General features: G+C 41.8%; 1 protein-coding gene across 2 annotated transcripts in view; it reads left to right on the top strand.

Moving 5' to 3' along the window:
* GGACT (gamma-glutamylamine cyclotransferase) overlaps positions 1–20505 on the top strand; it is a 45967-nt gene that overhangs the window by 18583 nt on the left and 6879 nt on the right. The window lies entirely within an intron of this gene.

Genomic DNA, 20505 nt, shown 5'->3' on the forward strand with positions numbered 1-20505 from the left:
AGCAAAGGACCTCCCAGGACGCGGTGGCGGGATCAGTTCTGCCCACTCAGAAGATTCCACAGGGGAGATGAGGTTTGATGTAACCTGGAAACCTTGAAGGATGAGGAGGATTTTGCCAGGCAGTGTATTGAAGAACAGATGGATAAGGCTTAAAGGCGTTGGCAACCTTGTGAGCAAATAAGGTTACAGAGTACACAGCCGCAGAAGAGAGTGAGGCACCGCCTAGCGGTGGAAGGGGAGGAAGAGAAGGGCTGCGTGGTGGTTGGCCTTTGTGAACAGCATGAAGAAACTCAGACATGACACTTTTGAATTTGTTATCTACAGCTGCCTAACAAATTGCCCCCAACATTTTCCTTGCATCATTATGTTCAAAAGTAAAAACCAACATAAAAAACATCTTTTAAACCAATGTGGTTACTGAGAATAGCAACTGCTGTAGGGTGTAGTTAATTCACGCTTCTAGAAGATGTGACCTGGGCCTTCTGGTATGCCCATAAAGACTGTCACTACGTTGGGGAACTCCCAGCACAGAACATCTGTAGCCTTGTACTGTGTCATGCTGGTGACACCAGGTGTTGAAAGTAAAAAGTGTGATTTATTCTATATGTTTAAAATGGTTATTCTTGTGCCTCAGTATTTGTACTTAGGCTGACCTTCAACCATAAGAGAGTAAAAATATAATATTCTTAGAAATTTGTATTCAGTGACATCGTTTAGAAAACAGTCTCATAGTTACATAAAATAATGTGGACATTTAAAGGGCTGATGTGTACAAAACTTGGAAAGGGCCACCTTTAGTTATCCTAAGATTATTTTTTGGTATTATCTTTGCTTTTAGGTATTTTGTCTTTCTTCCTTTTTTTTTTTTTTTTTTTTTTTTTTTTTGGTATTTTTCTGAAGTTGGAAATGGGGAGGCAGTCAGACAGACTCCCGCATGCACCCGACCGGGATCCACCCGGCATGCCCACCAGGGGGCGATGTTCTGCCCATCTGGGGCGTTGCTCTATTGCAACCAGGGCTATTCTAGCGCCTGAGGCAGAGGCCACAGAGCCATCCTCAGCGCCTGGGCCAACTTTGCTCCAATGGAGCCTTGGCTGCTGGAAGGGAAGAGAGAGACAGAGAGGAAGGAGAGGGGGAGGGGTAGAGAAGCAAATGGGCGCTTCTCCTGTGTGCCCTAGCCGGGAATCAAACCGGGGACTCCTGCACGCCAGGCCGACTCTCTACCACTGAGCCAACTGGCCAGGGCGTCTTTCTTCCTTTTTTTTATAACTGGATACTTGAAGTATTTTTTAAACAAGTTTTGTACATATGTTAAATCTTTAATATTTGGGAAATTTGCTTTTCTGGTTAATTGAACTTTCCATATAGATGAAGATTAAGCAAAAATATTTTCTAGAAAATTTTGTGAACATGAATCAGAGTACCTTCCTGCTTTTACAGTATACAAAGCATAATAAATCCTCTTCTCTTTAATCCAACAGTTAGTAATTCTTCAGTAGAATCACTGCAGAACTGAAAGACCGTATTCACAATAAACAAGACATGGAAACAATTTAAGTGTCTGTCAACAGATGAATAGGCAAAGAAAATATGTGTGTGCATATGTTAAATATTCCATTATATATCTATATATAGAATATTTTTCTCCATATATAATATTTCATAAGTGATGACTATTATATATATATAATATGATATACATATGTAATAATGAGAATATATATAGATATTACACAGCCATAAAAAGAAGGAAATCCTGCTATTTGCAACAAAATGGATGAACCTGGAGGATGTTATACTAAGTGAAATAAGCCAGACACAGAAAGACAAATAGAATAGGACCTCCGATAATGCCAGTTTATGATAACTGTGATGAGAAACAAAAATTGATTCCCGACCAGGGCCACTGTGTGTGTGGAGTGTCACGTGTTCCCCATGTCTGTGTGGGTTTTTTCCTGGTACTCCGGTTCCCTCCTGCATCCCAAAGATGTGCGTGTCAGGTGAACTGTCATGTCTGCATTGTCCCAGTCTGCGAGGGTGTGGGGTGTGTGTGGATGTGCCCTGCAATGGAAGGGCGTCCTGTGCAGGGTGGGTGCCCACCTTATGCCCTGAGCTGTCAGGTTAGGCTCCACCCACCTGTGACCCTGAACTGGAATGAGTAGGTTGGGAAAGAATCTCTTACTTGTTGTTTTAATTCATCTTTCTTAAATGATGGATAGCTCACATTTGTTTCAGTGTTTAATATTAGAAGTGTTTGGGGCCTTTATTTAGAAGTTTGGTAATAGTTTTGTGACTATTAATATGCCATAGGAACTTAACTCTTATGTGTGTCAATTAGCCTATGGCAGCAATTTTCAACTGGTGTGCTGCAAGAATTTTTTAAATATATGATACATGACTATTTAGCCAGAGGCACTGACCCCTTAGACTGTCAAGTAAAAAAATGACAACAACCAAAACAACAATAGCCATCCAGTGTGAATGAATAAAAATTATACCTATTTCTTTTGTCAGTTCAGCAAAAAAATATTTTCTGAAGTGCTGCAGAATTTTAGTAATTAGTTTATGTGTGCCATGAGATGAAAAAGGTTGAAAATCTCCAGCCTGTGGTTTAATTGGTTTCATTATGTCATTTCACTTAAAGTTGCATTTCCAAGAACCTGTTGATGATTTCAAGTGATGACTTATTGTTCTGTATAACTTCGTTAATATGTGAAATCTAAAATAGTCATAGAAGCAGAGACAGAATAGTAATGGCCAGTATAGTTCAGTTTGGGGAGAGTTATCATTCTACAATGTTGAGTTCTGATCCACAAAAACATAGTATATTTCTCCATTTATTATATATTTACTTTCAACAATGTCTTGAATTTTAGTGAAGTGTACAGGTTTTGCACATATTTTGTTAAGTTTATATGTATTTCAGATTTTTTGGTGCTATTGTAAATGATAATTGTTTTTTCATTTCAAGATCCAGTGCTTTTCTGCTAGTATATAAAAACATAATTGATTTTTATGTATTGACCTTGTATCCTAAGACCTTGCTAAATTCAGTTATTAGTTCCAGTAGGTTTTCTGTAGATTCTTTAAGATCTTCTATACAATCATGCCAACTGCAAGGATAGTTTTATTTCTTCCTAAAGCCTATTCCTTTTATTCTTTTTCTTCCTTTACCACCCTGGCTGAATTCCAGTTTCCAGCACTGAGTAGATGTGGGAGAGTGGGCATCCCTGCCTTGAATCCAGTATGAAGGGGAAAGTATTTGATTATTCACCATTGAAAAGGATGTTAGCCTAGTAAAGAGGGTCAAATATTTGGTGATGGAAGATTTGACTTTGGGTAGTAAATACACAATGCAATATACAGATGATATATTTTAGAATTGTACACTTGAAACCTATATAATTTTATTAATCAATGTCACTCCAATAAACTTAATTTTAAAAAAGGATGTTAGCTGCATGCATTTCATAGATGCCATTTATTAGATTGCAGAAGTCCTCTTTTAATCCTGATTCGATGAGAACTTTAATCATGATTTTGTCAAATTTTGTCAATTACTTATTCTGCATAGATTTAGATCACCATAAGGTTTTTCTATTTTAACCTGTTTATATGATGATTCAATGGTTGATTTTCAAATAGTAAACTTACATTGCTAGGATGAAACATCCTTTGGTAATGATGTATTATCTTTTTTATATGTTGCTGGATTTGATTTGCTGGTCCAAATGTTTGACTTCTGCATTTATGTTCATAAGAGATAATAGCCAATAGTTTTATTTTCTATGAATGTATTTATTTGGCTTTGTTACCAGGTAATATTGGCCTCATTGAATGACTTGAGAAGGGTTCCTCTTTTGTCTGGGAAATTTTATTTAATAATTGTATTATTTTTTTTCATAAATGTTTGGTAGAATTCGCCAACAAAGCCATCTGCCTATACAGGTTGGTTGGTTTGTTTGTTTTTTGAGAGAGAGAGAGACAGGAACATCGATCTGCTCCTGTATTTGCCCTGACCAGGGCATTAAGTCCACAGGTTGGAGACTTTGACAAAAGACAAGGACATTTCCATCTGTCTAGAATGTGTCCCCTCCATCCCCACTGATGTGATCGCTGTCCCTAGAGATGAGTGTTGCAGATTCCGAATGGCCTTTCCCCCCTGTGACGGGTATGTGTGTGCTGACCACTGCCCTGCTCCCAGGAAGGCTGGCACAGGGCAGGGAGTGACTGGCCCCAGTCCGGAGTCCAAGGGTCCAGAACGCTTTGCTGTCCCTGGGCCTTGCCTCTGTGACTGGGCGTCTGAAGGAAATGGTGGCAGAGCCATGGGACTGAATTAGGTCCTTGTAGATTTATACCTAGAACAATAGTTGAACTAGTGGTTTTTTGTGACAGAGAGAAATTGGGAAATTCCAAACAGACTGAGGCCAGCAGGTTCTGTTTGGGAATGTGGACTGAGGGGATGGCCGTTTGCCTTACTGAGTAAGGGCCTCCGCATGCCCTGAACTGGGCTGGGTGATCTGGCAGGTGTGACGTGAAGGAAAGCTTCGATCCTTGCCCTTGAGCTCAGGGTTTGACAAACAGTTTAGAGAGAATGCAGGGCCCCTTGTTCAGGAAGCAGAAAGAGTCCAGTTATAGGTACTAAAATATGACTTTTTCCCCCTTTATTCTGTAGTCTCTCTCTCTTGACTTAGGGTCTTTTTAGTTTACTTTATTATTTATTATTTATATTTTATTTATATCCTATTTTACTATTGAATTCTTCAGTTTATTATACAGTGTCGTGTTAAACTTAAATGCAAAAATAGGGGTTTTTAACCCGTAGAATCACAGAAAGGATAATATTTCCTTCTTGTGCATGTGTATGTACTTTATTGTTACCAGAACCGGAAACTCTGCTGTGTTTATTTCACTTCCTGACACACGTCCATTCTGCCGACACTGCCCACCCTCAGCTCCTGACGACGGGGCAGAGACTGAGGGAGAGAAACTCGGGGTCTCTGTGAGGCACTGTGCCCCGTGTCATTGTCTTCCCGAGCGTGGTGGTCTGGTGTGGGGTAGTGCCCCACATGAGGAGGGACAGGCTAGAGCAGGGGTCCCCAAACTTTTTACACGGGGGGCCAGTTCACTGTCCCTCAGACCGTTGGAGGGCCGGACTATAAAAAAAACTATGAACAAATCCCTATGCACACTGCACATATCTTATTTTAAAGTAAAAAAACAAAACGGGAACAAATACAATATTTAAAATAAAGAACAAGTAAATTTAAGTCAATAAACTGACCAGTATTTCAATGGGAACTATGGGCCTGCTTTTAGCTAATGAGATGGTCAATGTGCTCCTCTCACTGACCACCAATGAAAGAGGTGCCCCTTCCGGAAGTGTGGTGGGGGGCCAGATAAATGGCCTCAGGGGGCTGCATGTGGCCCGCAGGCCGTAGTTTGGGGACCCCTGGGCTAGAGCTTCTTGGTTGTTAGTGTTTCTTAGAACTTCGTTGCCTTCTCCTGGATTCAGAGCAAGTTCTTCTTGGAGTGGAAAGTATGGCCTCTCCTGGCTGACCCAGTCAGAGATGTAACATGTTCCCTTGTCCTCACATTGAGTCTCACTGAACCCCACCCCCGGGGGGTCCACCAGGGCTCTGTACTTCTATGGCATGGAGAATAGTATCTGCCTTGGGGGCTGCATGGACCTCCCTGCTCACTAGCGTATGCTCTAGTGTCCCACCAGAGCTCACTTACACAAGTTCAGATATGCCAGAACAGTGGCCACTTTCGAGTGCTAATTCCCCAAGCTGACTGCACTGGCGTTTGTTCGGTGCTGTAAATGCCCGTGAGTGCCCTCTAGATGAGAATGGAAGTGGAACCTGGTGTGGGGCAGCGGCCCAAGCCACCAGTGATGGGGCCTGCTGGTTGCTGGGAGTTGTTCCTGTTCTCAGTTTCAGGGTGGGAGGAAAGGAAGGCAACACTCTCTTCCTGTTGCTGAGGGGAGCCTTTGTGGGGCAGGAAGGAGGAGCCCATGTGAGGGCAGACACATCTCTGCTGCATTTCACTGGGGCTCCTGTGCAGATCCCTTCACCTCTCCGTTTCCTCGCCTGTAAAATGGGGAGAAGCTAGGGAGTGAGGAGATCTCTCTGAATCGTGTTTACTTGAAAACAGAAGTGAAGCATTTAGCATGGGCCAGGCACACAGTACATGTTCTCAATCGTGGTGGCCAGCATTATTTATCTTTTCCCCTCTGAGCCACAGGTGGGCCAGCAGGGGAAGCCCTTGTTCCCGAGGCCACACGCACAGGGCAGGTGGGCTCTTGGCGATGGTGACGGGGCACCTGCTCTCGGGTGCCAGGGCTGCCGCAGGCGCCAGCGCCTTCCTCACCACGGTGTGCTCAGGCCTAGGTTCCAGCCTTCCTGAGCGCTCCGTGCCTCCCGCTGGGAGCTGTGGGCTGGCAGCGCTCCACTCCAGCTGTGCCTGGTATTTGGGGCCCGGGGCCGGCCTGGCCAGTCCAGATCCTCAGGGTCCACAGAGTCCTTTCCCTGACTTGGCGTTTGGGGATTTTCCGGCCGTCCCTCCCACACTCTCAGAGTGGGCCTCGGGGCCTGGGGCCTGGTCGTCTCCCTTACTGGTGACTCTGTGTTTTTTAAAAATTATCATTAAAGTGGTGTAGTATTAAAATTATTTTCTTTTAAAATATGTTTGGCATAGCCAGAGTAAAACCCCACGGAATGGTTGCTGAGGCAGCACTCAGAGGACCTAGTGTGGCGTCAGAGACCACGAAGTGCCTGTTTGTTTGCAAGGCCCCATCGCGGTCCAGGGTCTGAGGGAGTCACTGGGAGTGGGGACCCTAACTTCTTGATTTCAAAGGCGCCACCCTTTCACCTGAGCCGCCTGGTTAATGTAAGGGAGGTGTTTTGCCATAGATGTTTCCGGGGTATTCAGCGGGGTTGGCTGGGCAGGAAGCCCTTGTCATTGCTATAAAGAAACTAGCAAGCAAGAGAGTGAAAGCATCAAAGCACCCACAGGATGCGGCCGAGCCCCCTGGCATGTTGCCCTCCAGCCACGCGAGGAGAGTGACGTGACCTGAGAGCGCTTCAGGCTCGCTGGCGGAGCTCCAGTTTAAAGTTCGAGGCATTTTGTTTTTTCACCTGTTTCCTACAGTTCTAAGAAACTTCTGAAGAATTAATGTGTAACTATATCAGACACGCAGGCATTTTCTCAAGGGAAAATAATGTTACAGTAGGAAGGAGTAGAAGCAACCACTTGACTGAGATGAGAGGTTTCCATAAAATAAGAAAAACCCTCTTAAGAGCAGTCACACACAACGTCATATATACTTTTTAGTAAGATTCGTCCACACTCAATGACGTCTGCATCTTCTAAAGACCACCGTCCCATGTGGCTGCCGGTGGCACGTGAGGACGAGGGCAGCAGTTGTGAAACTAGTCCTCGTTTTTGACAGGGTGCCCTTCACAAATTCAGTGGGGCCGTGGTTCTGCTGGGGCTTTGACATAAGGTGTTGAACGATGATCGCTAATTTCTACAGCAAATGGAAAGACGAATAACGGAGCTTCCCCAGCAGTTCTCTGGGGCAGGCGTTTCTGGTTCTGAAACAGTCTGTCATTGAGCCAGTGGTGAGGGCAGAGCAGGCTCTACAGAGGACTTCATTTCCTGCGACCCAAGTCGTCATTACACCCGTCTTTCTAACACTTTTAACTTGACAACAGGCAGTAAGCATTATTAGTGGTTTGATGTTGTATTGCTTAGAGAAAACATTTTGAAATGATGACATACAGCTTTTACTAACATTTCTTTGTATTATTAAATTTTAATACACGATGGATATTTTATGGAGACACCATTTTTTAAAGGTTGTTTTCAAGGTAGATGCTGGTGTTCATTTAAATCCTTTTGTTGATTGGTTTAAGAAACATTAAATACCACCTCTCTTTTTATTTGGTTTATCTAGGGCAGGGGTCCCCAAACTACGGCCCGCGGCCGCATGCGGCCCCCTGAGGCCATTTATCTGGCCCCGCTGCACTTCTGGAAGGGGCATCTCTTTCATTGGTGGTCAGTGAGAGGAGCATAGTTCCCGTTGAAATACTGGTCAGTTTGTTGATTTAAATTTACTTGTTCTTTATTTTAAATATTGTATTTGTTCCAGTTTTGTTTTTTTTACTTTAAAATAAGATATGTGCAGTGTGCATAGGGATTTGTTCATAGTTTTTTTTATAGTACGGCCCTCCAGCAGTCTGAGGGACAGTGAACTGGCCCCCTGTGTAAAAAGTTTGGGGACCTCTGATCTAGGGTGTGTGTGTGTGTGTGTGAGAGATTCTAAATGTGGTCTAGTCATGTGCAATAGTTCTCATTAGTAAACTAGCATAATAAGCTTTTAAATTAAATCCTGTCTTTTAAACTCTTACCACCAGGTGGCTAAGAAAAAAAATCGAGCAGGAAAAAATCTAACAATTATGCAAAAGACTCATAATCACTTTCAATTTCTGCTTAAGTGATGAAATATGAAACTATAGATGGCCTGTGTTTCAAGAAAGAAAACTGCTGAATAAGTGACAGAGGCATTTCAAGCAGTGCCAGGCCAGATGGATATTTCCATGAGTGTTTTTGTTTTCTTAAATATTGACAATGTTAAACTAGCCAATTTTGCTGAAGTGAAACTTTTTTAGACTCTAAGCCTGTTCCACCTTCATGCTGACCCCTGGTCGTCCACTTTATTCCAGACCAGCTGGGTTTGGGCCAGGAGTTTGGCTTCTGGGCTTTTTGATTCCCAAATGGAAAGTGACTAAGTTCTAAATCACAGCAGTGGCCTCCTACTCAGTACTTTGTAGGTTAGTAAAGTTCTTTACAGAGATGCTGCTTGAATTCATTTAGAATCAACTCTAAAACCCAGAAGTAAAGTTCACTAAATTGCCTGTCTTAATGATAAGGTACTGTGGGAAATCACGCATGGCGGATGGTGACATAATAGGTAGAAAATGCTTTTAGACTTCCTTTCAGTGACGACACCTAGCAGAGTAAGGCCAGCACCGTATGGCAGAAACCGTACCCACCGCCCACCCCCATGTTTCTGAAGCACCTTGAGAGGGTGGACCTTGTGCCGTGCACACCAGGCCCACCAGTCTCCTTGCTGGTGCTTCATGCGGCTGCTCAGCTTCTATGCATTCCGGTCTGCCCTTCGGTGCTCTAATTTATTAACTTTGACAAGTAACCTCTTGGTTGTACATGATTTTATTCACAATTCGTTTTTCTAATTCAAAGTGAACATGAGTGCCTTAATCCTCTAATGGGAATTAATTCCTGTTTCAGTGCTTAACTCTGATCCTTTCTCAATCCCCACAGGGATAAATTTCTTCCTGAAGGAGCTGTGTTTGTTGTTCAAAACAGAATCAGATAGGTAATGATGAAAGAAGCCAGAAATGCAGAATATTTTCTTTTTTTTATTTATATAAGTAACTATTCTCAAACTAATATAAAGGATACAATTCAACAGATAAAATGTAGAAAATTATATTTTGATCCTTCTAGCAGGCTACATTATTTCCTAGAAAAGAGTTTAATTTTTATTGTCAGATTTTCTTTTATGGAAATAAACTATCTTCTGCAAGAAGAACATTATTGAGCTGATTTTCTGCAGAGTCAGAGTTAATATCCTGTGGCCTAGCCATGGTCATGTCTATGTACTGTTACCTTCTCAGGTATTCTTGGCTCTGAAAAATCATTAAGGCCACAACCCATAGTTGATATGGCTTGAGTCCCTCTCCCATTGATTATATGAAATATTTCTTTTTGTTTTATTTTTTTATGGGGCTTCATTAGAAAAATATAAGCTAGCACATATTTTTATATGATCTTAAGAAAGGAGGTAGTCGGGGTAGAGAACTTAGAAGGGAACAGGGTCAAGGGGAAGGGGGATTGGTATTCATTAGGTGCTGAGGCCTGGCCCACACTCGGCAGTCAGTAGGGTAGCTGTTAGGGAGATAGGATGTACCCAGGTTTTGGGTTTTTTTTTTTTTTTTAATTTTAATTTTTTAATTTTATTTTTATTTTTACAGAGACAGAGAGTGAGTCAGAGTGAGAGATAGACAGGGACAGACAGACAGGAACGGAGAGATGAGAAGTATCAATCGTTAGTTTTTCGTTGCGCATTGTGACACCTTAGTTGTTCATTGATTGCTTTCTCATATGTGCCTTGACCATGGGCCTTCCGCAGACCGAGTAACCCCTTGCTTGAGCCAGCGACCTTGGGTCCAAGCTGGAGAATTTTTGTTCAAACCAGATGAGCCCATGCTCAAGCTGGCGACCTCGGGGTCTCGAACCTGGGTCTTCCGCATCCTAGTTCGATGCTCTATCCACTGCGCCACCGCCTGCTCAGGCAGGATGTACCCAGTTTTAAAGAGTAGGAATAGAAGGTCAGAGAGTTTAAATGACTTTCCCAAAGATGCATGGTTGCTAAGTAAGTGGTGAAGGTGAGAATTTGATTTAAGCCTATCATTGTTCCACAGTACACTTTATACCTGTATGCATTATGTCTTTAAATATCCTCTATAAAACACTAAGGCCATCCCACCTAGACACTAATGTCCTATAACAGGCCTACCTGCAAGCATTACTTCACATTAAAGCAGAGATGGGACCACTATTGAAGGGCACTCTTCAGTTTGCTCCAGAAAAGCCCAAATGGCTTACCTACAGGTATTTCTATCCATTATATATTAAAATCAACTCTTGTATTTTAAGAATCTGACCATAACCCAGTGTCATCGAAGGAACTACATGGCAGAAGGGGACAGGGTTGGAAGCCTCAGAAGTTAGCATCCCCTTCTCAGTGGCAGTGCCACCCTCGTAGCCTGGCCTAGGATCATGGTGTGTCAGGAGGGTCCTGATGTGCTCCTGGCCCAAATGAATCCCAGGCACCTTCTGAGTTAGCCCTGACTTCGGTTCTGAGAGGAACTGGCCAATATAAGAGATTTCCACATGTTCTATTGGTTGTAACACTCACAGTCACCCTTTAAAATTGGATGAACATGACAGACAAGGAACAGGAGTCCAAGGAGATATGGAACTTAAATAACCAACAAAAAACAAAACTAAACCCAAAGCTAGCAGAGGAAGGAATTATAAATATTAAAGCAAAGATGAACAATAGAGAAAAATCAACAAAACCGATATTTGGTTCTTTGAAAATATTACCAAAATTGGCCAGCTTTTAACTCAATTAAAAAAGATAAAAACAGAGAAGATACAAATAACGAAAATCAGAAATGAAAGAGAGGAATTACAACCCTATTCACAGAAAAGAAAAGGATTATAAGAGAATACAATGAACAGTTGAATGTCAACAGATTGGATAACCTATATGAAATGGATAATTTCATAGAAATACACAAACTAGGACTGAATCATGATGAAATAGAAAAATCTGAATAGACCTATAACTAGTAGGGAGGTTGACTTAGTAATCACAAGTCTCCCAACAAAGAAAACTCCCAAACCAAGTGGCTTCACTAGTGAATTTTATCAAATATATAAAGAGGATTGACACTAATCCTCTTTAAATTTGTCTCCAAAATCGAAGAGGAGGAAAGACTTCCAAATTCATTCAATGAGGTCAGCTTTACTTTGATACCAAAGCCAGACAAAGACAGTAAAGAAAACTACAGACTCATATTCCTGATGAAGATTCATGTAAAAATTCTAAACAAAATGTTAGCAAACAGAATTTAACAACACATTAAAAGGATTATATACAATTACCAGTGGGATTTATTCCAGGAATGCAAGGCTGGTTCAGAATAGTAAAATCAATGTAATACACTGTATTAACAGAATGAGATTTGAAAAACCATACAATCATTACAATTGATACAGAAAAATATATAACAAGATTCAACACCATTTCATGGTAAAACAATCTAAGCCATACAGAAAAAGCGAATGGCTAGCATCATACTCAATGGTGAGATAAAATCTTTTCCTATAAGATCAGTAACAAGACAAAGATGTTTTCTTTTCTCACTTTTATTCAACATAGTACTGGAAAATCAGGCAAGAAAAGGTAATCAAAGACATCTAAATTGTAAAGGAAGAAGTGAAATTGTCTCTGTTCACATAATCTTATATGGAGATACCCTAAGAAGAAATGTTAAAAAACTGTTAAATGAATTCAGCAAAGTTGCAGGATACAAAATCAGTGCACAAAAATAAGTTGCATTTCTGTATATTAACAATAAACAATCTGAAAAAATAATACTTAGGAATAAACTTAACCAAGGAGGTAAAAGACTTATACTCTGGAAACTACAAAACATTTTTAAAAGAAGTTAAATGGAATGGCATCTCATATTCATGCATTGGAAGACTTAATATCAATTCTTTTTTTCTTCTTCTTTTCCAACTGAGAGGATGGGAGATAGAGAGACAGATTCCCACACGTGCCCCATCTGAGATCCTCCCAGCAACCCCCATTTGGAGCTGATAGTCTGCCCATCTGGGGCCATGCTCGCAAACAAGCTATTTTTAGCACCTGAGGCAGAGGTTCCACAGAGCCATCCTCAGTTCTGGGGCCAACGTGCTCGAATCAATCAAGCCATGGCTGCGGGAGGAGAAGAGAGAGAGAGGACGGGGAGAGCAGATGGTTGCTTCTCCTGTGTGCCCTGATCAGGAATCAAACCTGGGATATCCACATGCCAGGCCAACGCTCTACCACTGAGCCAAACAGCCAGGGCCTTAATATTAATTCTTATCAAAATTGCCAGCTGTATTTTTTTTGCTGAAATAGAAAAATCCATCATCAAGTTCATATGGAATTTCAAGGAACCTCAAATAAGCAACACAATCTTGAAAATGGACAATAATGTTGGAGGTCTCATACCCCCTGATTTTAAAGCTTACTGCAAAACAACAGCAACTAAAACAATGTAGTATTGACATGAAGACAGATATGTATATAGACCAATGGAAGGTGGCCCAGAAATAAGCCCTTGGAAAGGTGTCAAATGATTTTTGATTAAGGTGCCAAAACCAACATAAAAGACAGTCTTTTCAACAATTGGGAAACTGAATATCCACATGCAAAAGAATGAAGTTGGACCCTTACATTACACCATATACAAAAGTTAATTCAGTTTAGGTCCAAGACCTAAATTAAGAGCTAAATCTATAGCAACAGAGATAAAAATAACTTGGATGTCATCAAAATTACAAACTTCCATGAATCAAAGGATACAAATCAACAGAGTAAAATGGCAACCTATCAAATGGGAGAAAACATTTGCAAGTCAAATATCCAATAAGAGGTTAATATCCAGAAGATATAGGAACACCTAAAACTCAAAAATGAAAAAAAAAACAAACTAATTTAAAAATGGACAAAGGTCTTGAATAGACATTTCTTCAAGATAGATATGCAAATGTCACATAAGCACATGAAAAGATACTTAACATGACTAACAATTATGGAAATGCAAATCAAAACCACAATGAGTTACTACCACTTCACGCCAGTTCAGATGGGCATTATCCTATCAAAAAAGCAAAACAAAAAATAGAAAATAAGTGCTGGCAAGGATGTAAAGAAATTGGAAAACTTGTGCACTGTAGGTGGGAATATAAAATGGTGCTGCCATTCTGGAAAACAGCATAGAGGTTCCTCAAAAACTTTAACATAGAAATACCATATAATCTAGCAATCATATCTGGTATATACTCAAAGGAATTGAAAGCGAGGACTTGAAGATGTATTTGTACGCTCATTTTCATAGCACTACTATTTGCAATAGGTGGAAGCAACCCAAATATCCATTGATGAATGGATGAACAAAATGTGGTATATAAAAACAATGGAATATTATTTATCCTTAAATAATTTAGAAAGAAAATTCTGTCACATGCTACAGCATGGTTGAACCTTGAAAATATTATGCTAAGTGTAATAAGCCAGCCACAAAAAGACAAATGCTATATGATTTTACTTAGGTACCTAAGTAGTCAAACTCATAGAAACAGAAAGCAGCATGGATGGTGGGGTGGGGAAAGGGAAATGGGGAGCCACTGTTTAATAGGTACAGAGTTTCAGTTTTGCAGAGTGAAGAGTTCTGGAGATGGATGATGGCGGTGATGGTTGTATAACAATATGAATGTACTTAAAACTACTAAAGTGTACACTTAAAAATAATTAAGATGGGAATTCTGATCAAGATTGTGAGTAGGGAAATGTACTTGCCTCCTCTATTATAGGGTACCATCCTCTATTATACCTCCTCTATAATAGGGTACTTGTACCCTATTATAGGGTAACCATCACTGAGAACAAACTGAGGACTAGCTGAAGAGAAATCCTGTAACTAAGGATATATCAAGAAGAATCCCCAGTGAGACTGGTAGGAAGCAGAGAGAAAAGGAACAGCCAGGTGCCACATCCATGATGTGGCGGTTGAGAATCAGGAGGGATAGCTTAGCTGAGAAGCTCCCTCCTGAGGAGCAAAGGGTTCAAACCCTACACACATCTCCTCAGCGTGGGACACCAATGCCAGGAAGTGAAATCCTGCTATATCTGCCTTTGAAAACCAGCGAGGATTGTATCCAAGTGAGATGGAAGACTGCTAGAGTGCCAGGCATTTCTCTTGAGGGGCCCACACAAATGGAAGGACTCGCTCGCTTCCAGATTCCCATTAGAGAGGCAATAGCTCAAAAGCACCAGGTACATACAGAGATGAACTGAATTAGCTAGCTTCAGATGAGCAGGAGTCAGGTCAGCTCTCTTCAGAAGCACTGGTCAGAACCATTACTCCTTTATTGACCCCTCTCCCCTTGCGATTGGCAGGTGTAGGTGCCAGATCTGAGCTCTACCATTAACCTGGCTAACACTGTTCAACCTACCCCAGTGATTCCCTCAGACCTGGCCCCCACATCTCACACGCCTGGCCTGAGCCTCTTCTAGAGGCTTTTCTGCACAAGGGGCCTGCCTTGACATGGACTTTCCCAAACTCTTTCAAAGGGCCACAAACCCCAAACAAGCAGTGCCAGGCCTTGACATGTGCTTTACCTTTTGCTAAGTGGTGACTGGACTCAGCTTGCCTTGTAACTCCCACAGGTGGCTCCAAGCCTGTGATAAACTTCAACCAGTGTTTTCTGGCATGTAGCCTCAACTGAGTGGCCATAAAATTGGCACAAACTGTGGCTGGCCTTGACTCACATTATCATGCCACATTATCACAAAAGGGTCCCAAGCCTGACACTAGTAAGAGCCTGCCTTAGTTGGCAGCATACTGTTTACCAAGTTGCTCTAAGCCCAGCACAAGTAGCCAGTGCAGGTCACTTTGTAGCTCTCACCAGACAGCCCCATGCAGGGTACAAATGGAGGCTGACCTTGACTTGCAACAGTCTTCAAAACTTCCCAAGGGTCTCCAAAACCAACATCCCTGGTGGCCAGTTCCAGACCACACCAAAGCACCTCTGAACCAGCTCCACAAATGACACACACAGTGGGCGGACTCAGCTGGCACAAGAGCTCCACAAAAGTCACTTCCTATCCATGAGGATGTTTCTGCACAACAGCCTGACCTCTGTAGTCATGGCCAACCCTCATAGACAATCAGACTGAATGTCAATCCCACCCACTGATGTGCCAACAGTCAGGGCTCAACTACAATAGGAGGACACACACAGTCCACACAAGGGACACTGGTGGCTCAGGTGAACAGGGAGACTGCACCATTGGGCTTCACAGGACACTTACTATACAAGGTTACCCTGCAAAAGACTGGCAGAAGTAGTAGCTCTTCCTGATATGTAGAAACAAACAAGGAGTCAGGCAAAATGAGACAAAGAAACACCTCTCAAATGAAAGAACAGGACAAAACTCCAGAAAAAGAACTGAACAAAATGGAGACAAGCAATCTGACAGATACAGAGTTCAAAACATCGGTTATAAAGATATTTAAAGAACTTAGAGGAAGAATAGATGAGCTCAGTAAGAATTTGTACAGAGAGAGAAACCACACACACACACACACACACACACACACACACACACACAAACAGAAATGAATACAATAATAGAAATGAAGAATGCATTAGTGGGAATCAACAGCAGATTAAATAAAGCAAGGAATAAATCAGTGATCTGGAAGACAAGATAGTAGAAAACATCTGAACAGAACAGCAAAACCAAAAAAGACATTTAAAAAATGAAGATAGTTTAACTGACCTCTGCGACAACATCAGGTGTAGCAACATTCACATCACAGGGGTAACAGAAGGAGGAGGAGGAGAGAGTGAGAGCAAGGGATTAAAAACCTATTTGAAGAAATAATGGCTGAAAACTTCTTTAACCTGGTGAAGGAAAAAGACACACAAGTTCAGGAAGTATAGACAGTCCAAACAAGAACCCAAAGAGTCCCACACCAGATCACATCATTAAAATACCAAAGGTTAAATTCAGAGAATAGAATCTTAAAAATAGTAAGAGAAAGCTGTATATACAAGGAAGTTCCTATGACAAATCATCTGATTTTTCAACAGAAATTTTGCGGGCCAGAAGGGAGTGGCATGAAACATGTAAAGTGATAAAAAGCAAAGACCTACAACCAAGATTACTGTATCCAGCAAGGCTATCATTTAGAATCAAAGGAGATATAAGAGGTTTCCAGACCAAAAAAAAAACACTAAAGGAGCTCATGTCCACTAAACCAGTATTACATCAGATATTAAAGGCACTTCTTTTTAGAAAAGATCAGACATATAAGAAAATACAGGAAAGAAAAAAATTCTCACTAACAAAGGCAAGCAGGGAGTCAACAAACTATAAAGCTAGTACAAAGATTAAAAGGCAAAAGAAGGAAAATCATGTGTACTTAAAACAATAAAGAGATAAACAAACACACAGAGAGAAAGTAAAAAATAATGACAAAAACAAATGTTCAGGGGATGAATAAAAATTGTATTGATTTTAGACTGTGTTTGAACTTAAGCAACCATCAATTTAAAATGTGCTGCTATAAACATACCTTGGTCTACATGAAGCATGTGCAATGCAGTTCCTGTAAAAATACCAATGGTATTTTTCACAGAACTAGAACAAATAATCCTAAAATTTATATGAAACCAAAAAAGACCCTGAACAGCCAAAGCAATCTTGAGAAAGAACAAAGTTGGAAGAATGATGGTACCTGATAGCAAACTATACTACAAAGCTATAATAATCAAAACAGCATGGTACAGCCCTGGCCGGTTGGCTCAGCGGTAGAGCGTTGGCCTGGCATGCGGGGGACGCGGGTTCAATTCCCGGCCAGGGCACATAGGAGAAGCGCCCATTTGCTTCTCCATCCCCCCCCCTCCTTCCTCTCTGTCTCTCTCTTCCCCTCCTGCAGCCGAGGCTCCATTGGAGCAAAGATGGCCCGGGCACTGGGGATGGCTCCTTGGCCTCTGCCCCAGGCACTAGAGTGGCTCTGGTCACGGCAGAGTGACACCCCGGGGGGGGCAGAGCATCACCCCCTGGTGGGCAGAGCATCGCCCCTGGTGGGCGTGCCAGGTGGATCCCGGTCGGGCGCATGCAGGAGTCTGTCTGACTGTCTCTCCCCGTTTCCAGCTTCAGAAAAAGAAAAAAAAAAACAAAAAAACAAACAAAACAAAACAAAACAAAACCCAGCATGGTACTGACATAAAAACAGATACATCATGGAATAGAATAGAAAGCCCAGAAATAAACCAATGCCTCTATGATTACTTAGTCCATGAAAAGGAGGCAAGAACATGCAGTCTATTCAATAAATGGTGTTGGGAAAACTGGACAGATACATGGGAAAAAATATGAAACACCATATACAAGAGTAAACTCAAAATGGATTAAAGACTTAAATATAAGACTCAAAACCACACACCTCCCAGTAGAAAACATAGACAGTAAAATCTCTGAAATATCTTTCAGCAATATATATTTTTTTAATCTATCTCCTTGGGCAAGGGAAACGAAAGAACAAACAAATGGGACTACATCAAACTAAAGAATTTTTGCATAGCAAAGGAAATCATCAACAAAAAGAAAACAGACATTTGCCAATGATATATCTAATAAGGGATTATTATCTAAAAGATGTAATTCATACAACTTAACATCAAAAACACAGCCTGGTTTAAAAAATGAGAAGAGGACCTGACCAGACACTTCTCCAAGGAGGACATACACACAGGTCAATAGACACAGGAAAAGATGTTCTACATCACTAAGCGTCAGAGAAATGCAAATTAAAACCACAATAAGACATTACCTCAAATCTATCAGAATGGCTGTCATCAATAAATCAACAAACAAATGTTGGCAAGGATGTGGAGAAAGGGAAACCTTGACCACTGTTGGTGGAATTGTACATTGGTGTAACCACTGTGGAAAACGCTATAGATTCCTCAAATACTAAAAATAGAACCACCACACAACCCAGCAATTTCAATTCTGGGGTTTCAGCCAAAGAAACCCAAAACACTAATATAAATATAAATATAAATATAAATCTATAAATATAAATATAAATTAAATATAAATATATATATTTACCCCCATGTTCATTGCAGTATTATTTACAATAGCTAAGATATGGAAGCAACCCCAGTGTCCCTCGATAGAATGGTGTATATATACAAAGGAATATTACTCAGCCATAAAAAGAATGAAATCTTGCTATTTGTGACAACATGGATAAACCTAAAGGTATGCTAAATGAAGTAAGTCAGGCAGAGAAAGCTGAATACCATGATTTCATTCATATATAGAGTATAGAGAACCAAATGAACAAACCGAACAGAAACATTACAGACACACGGAACAAACTGATGGTTGCCAGACTGGTGAGGGGTTGGGAGGGATGGGTGAAAAGGGTTAAGGAATTAAAACATATAAATTTCCAGTTATAAAAACAGTCACAATGCATGACCTGTGGTGGCACGGTGGGTGAAGTGTCGACCTGGAATGCTGAGGTTGCCGGCTCAAAACCCCAGGCTCGCCCGGTCAAGGCACATACGGGAAGCAACTACAAGTTGATGCTTCCCAGTCCTACCCCCCCTTTTTTCTCTCTCCCCTCCCTCTAAAATGAATAAATAAATAAAAGTTTAAACTCATGGGGGCGTAAAGTACAGCACAGGGAATATAGTTAACATTGTAATAAATATGAATGGTGTCAGATGGGTAGCAGAATCACTGGGAAGATCACTTTGTAAGGTATATAAATGTCTAATCACTATGTTCTACACCTGAAACTAATACTGTGAAACTGTAATTGAAAAAATATTTAAATGGTTAGGATGGTACACTTCTTGTTTTGTATATTTTGTCAGTTTTTAATATCCAAAATTAAAAAGAAACAAATATAGAGAAGGAATTGGCTTCCTTCCAAATAAAATACATTCAAAACAAGTGGGGGGCAAAAGAGTATAGGGAGGTGGGGTCCTTTACACACTGTCGCTGCTACTGCAGACCCCGAGCGCCAGGCTGTCCTTCACAGAGCTACCTCCAGCTGGCCTGGGGTCAGTCTGAATGGCTGACCATGGAGGATTTTGGAATCCAGCATGTCTAGGTGCCCAGTGCTGCCCCACTGAGCTCTGTGCCTGGAGCCCTCATCTAAGCCACCTGTTTCCTTAGTTGTTAAATGGGGATAAAACCGCCTATCTTAGGTTGTTGAGGGTTCAGTTAGCTAAGATGACACAAGCCCTGAGGCCCCGGGCGCTCAGGGGAAGCTCAGCAGACTGAGCACAGGGCCCCCAGAGGACCTGCTGCTCAGCACCACTGCCCTTGAACCTGTCATCAGCCTTCCTCAGAAACACCATCTCCCACAAGTCTCTCTGATCACAACTTGTCCTTCCACCTGAGCTCTCCCTAAGCCCACTATCACTCTCGGATGAAACATGTCTTTTCTTGCTATGTAGCTGAATCTTCCTGTGTGTAGTGGAAACAAGCATCCTTTGCTGAGAAACTGCTCTACTGGTTCTCTCATGCCAAAGACCAGGCTTTTCCCAAAAGGACGGTTCTCTACCTTTTCCCGTTTTGCAAGTCCTCACCCCTGGTGGCAACCCTCCCCATCCTGAACAGACATCTCCCCCTATTTTAGGGAAGGGCCCGGCAGCCCAGCCTGAGCGTCCCTGCTGCTGTCCCTTCTGTGGTACGTCCCCCGCACAGTGCTTAGCAAACTCTCCCTCTCTGGCCTCGCTCCACGTTCGTTTGAAGCCACCTGTTCATGAGTCTGTCTGTCATTGACCTTCAGAGAAGGCAAGGGGTGTCTCATTCCTGGTGAACCCTGTGCTCACCACTGAGTTTTCCTCTCCTGGAACTGCTGACTGTTTTCTCCCTTCTGCTCCTCTGGTAGAAGCAAGTCCCCGTCTGCAAGCATACTCCTCCTCCTGTCTCTGCCCTCTCTCTGTCCCCCAGCTTCTGCCTGGCCCACCAGCCATCTCCAGCTATCTCTGGTGCCCACAATCACTACCTTACCGGCTTTGTCTTGGGCAGCCTAA

Source organism: Saccopteryx leptura, chromosome 4 (genome assembly GCF_036850995.1).
Source record: "Saccopteryx leptura isolate mSacLep1 chromosome 4, mSacLep1_pri_phased_curated, whole genome shotgun sequence".
NCBI classification, from domain to species: domain Eukaryota; kingdom Metazoa; phylum Chordata; class Mammalia; order Chiroptera; family Emballonuridae; genus Saccopteryx; species Saccopteryx leptura.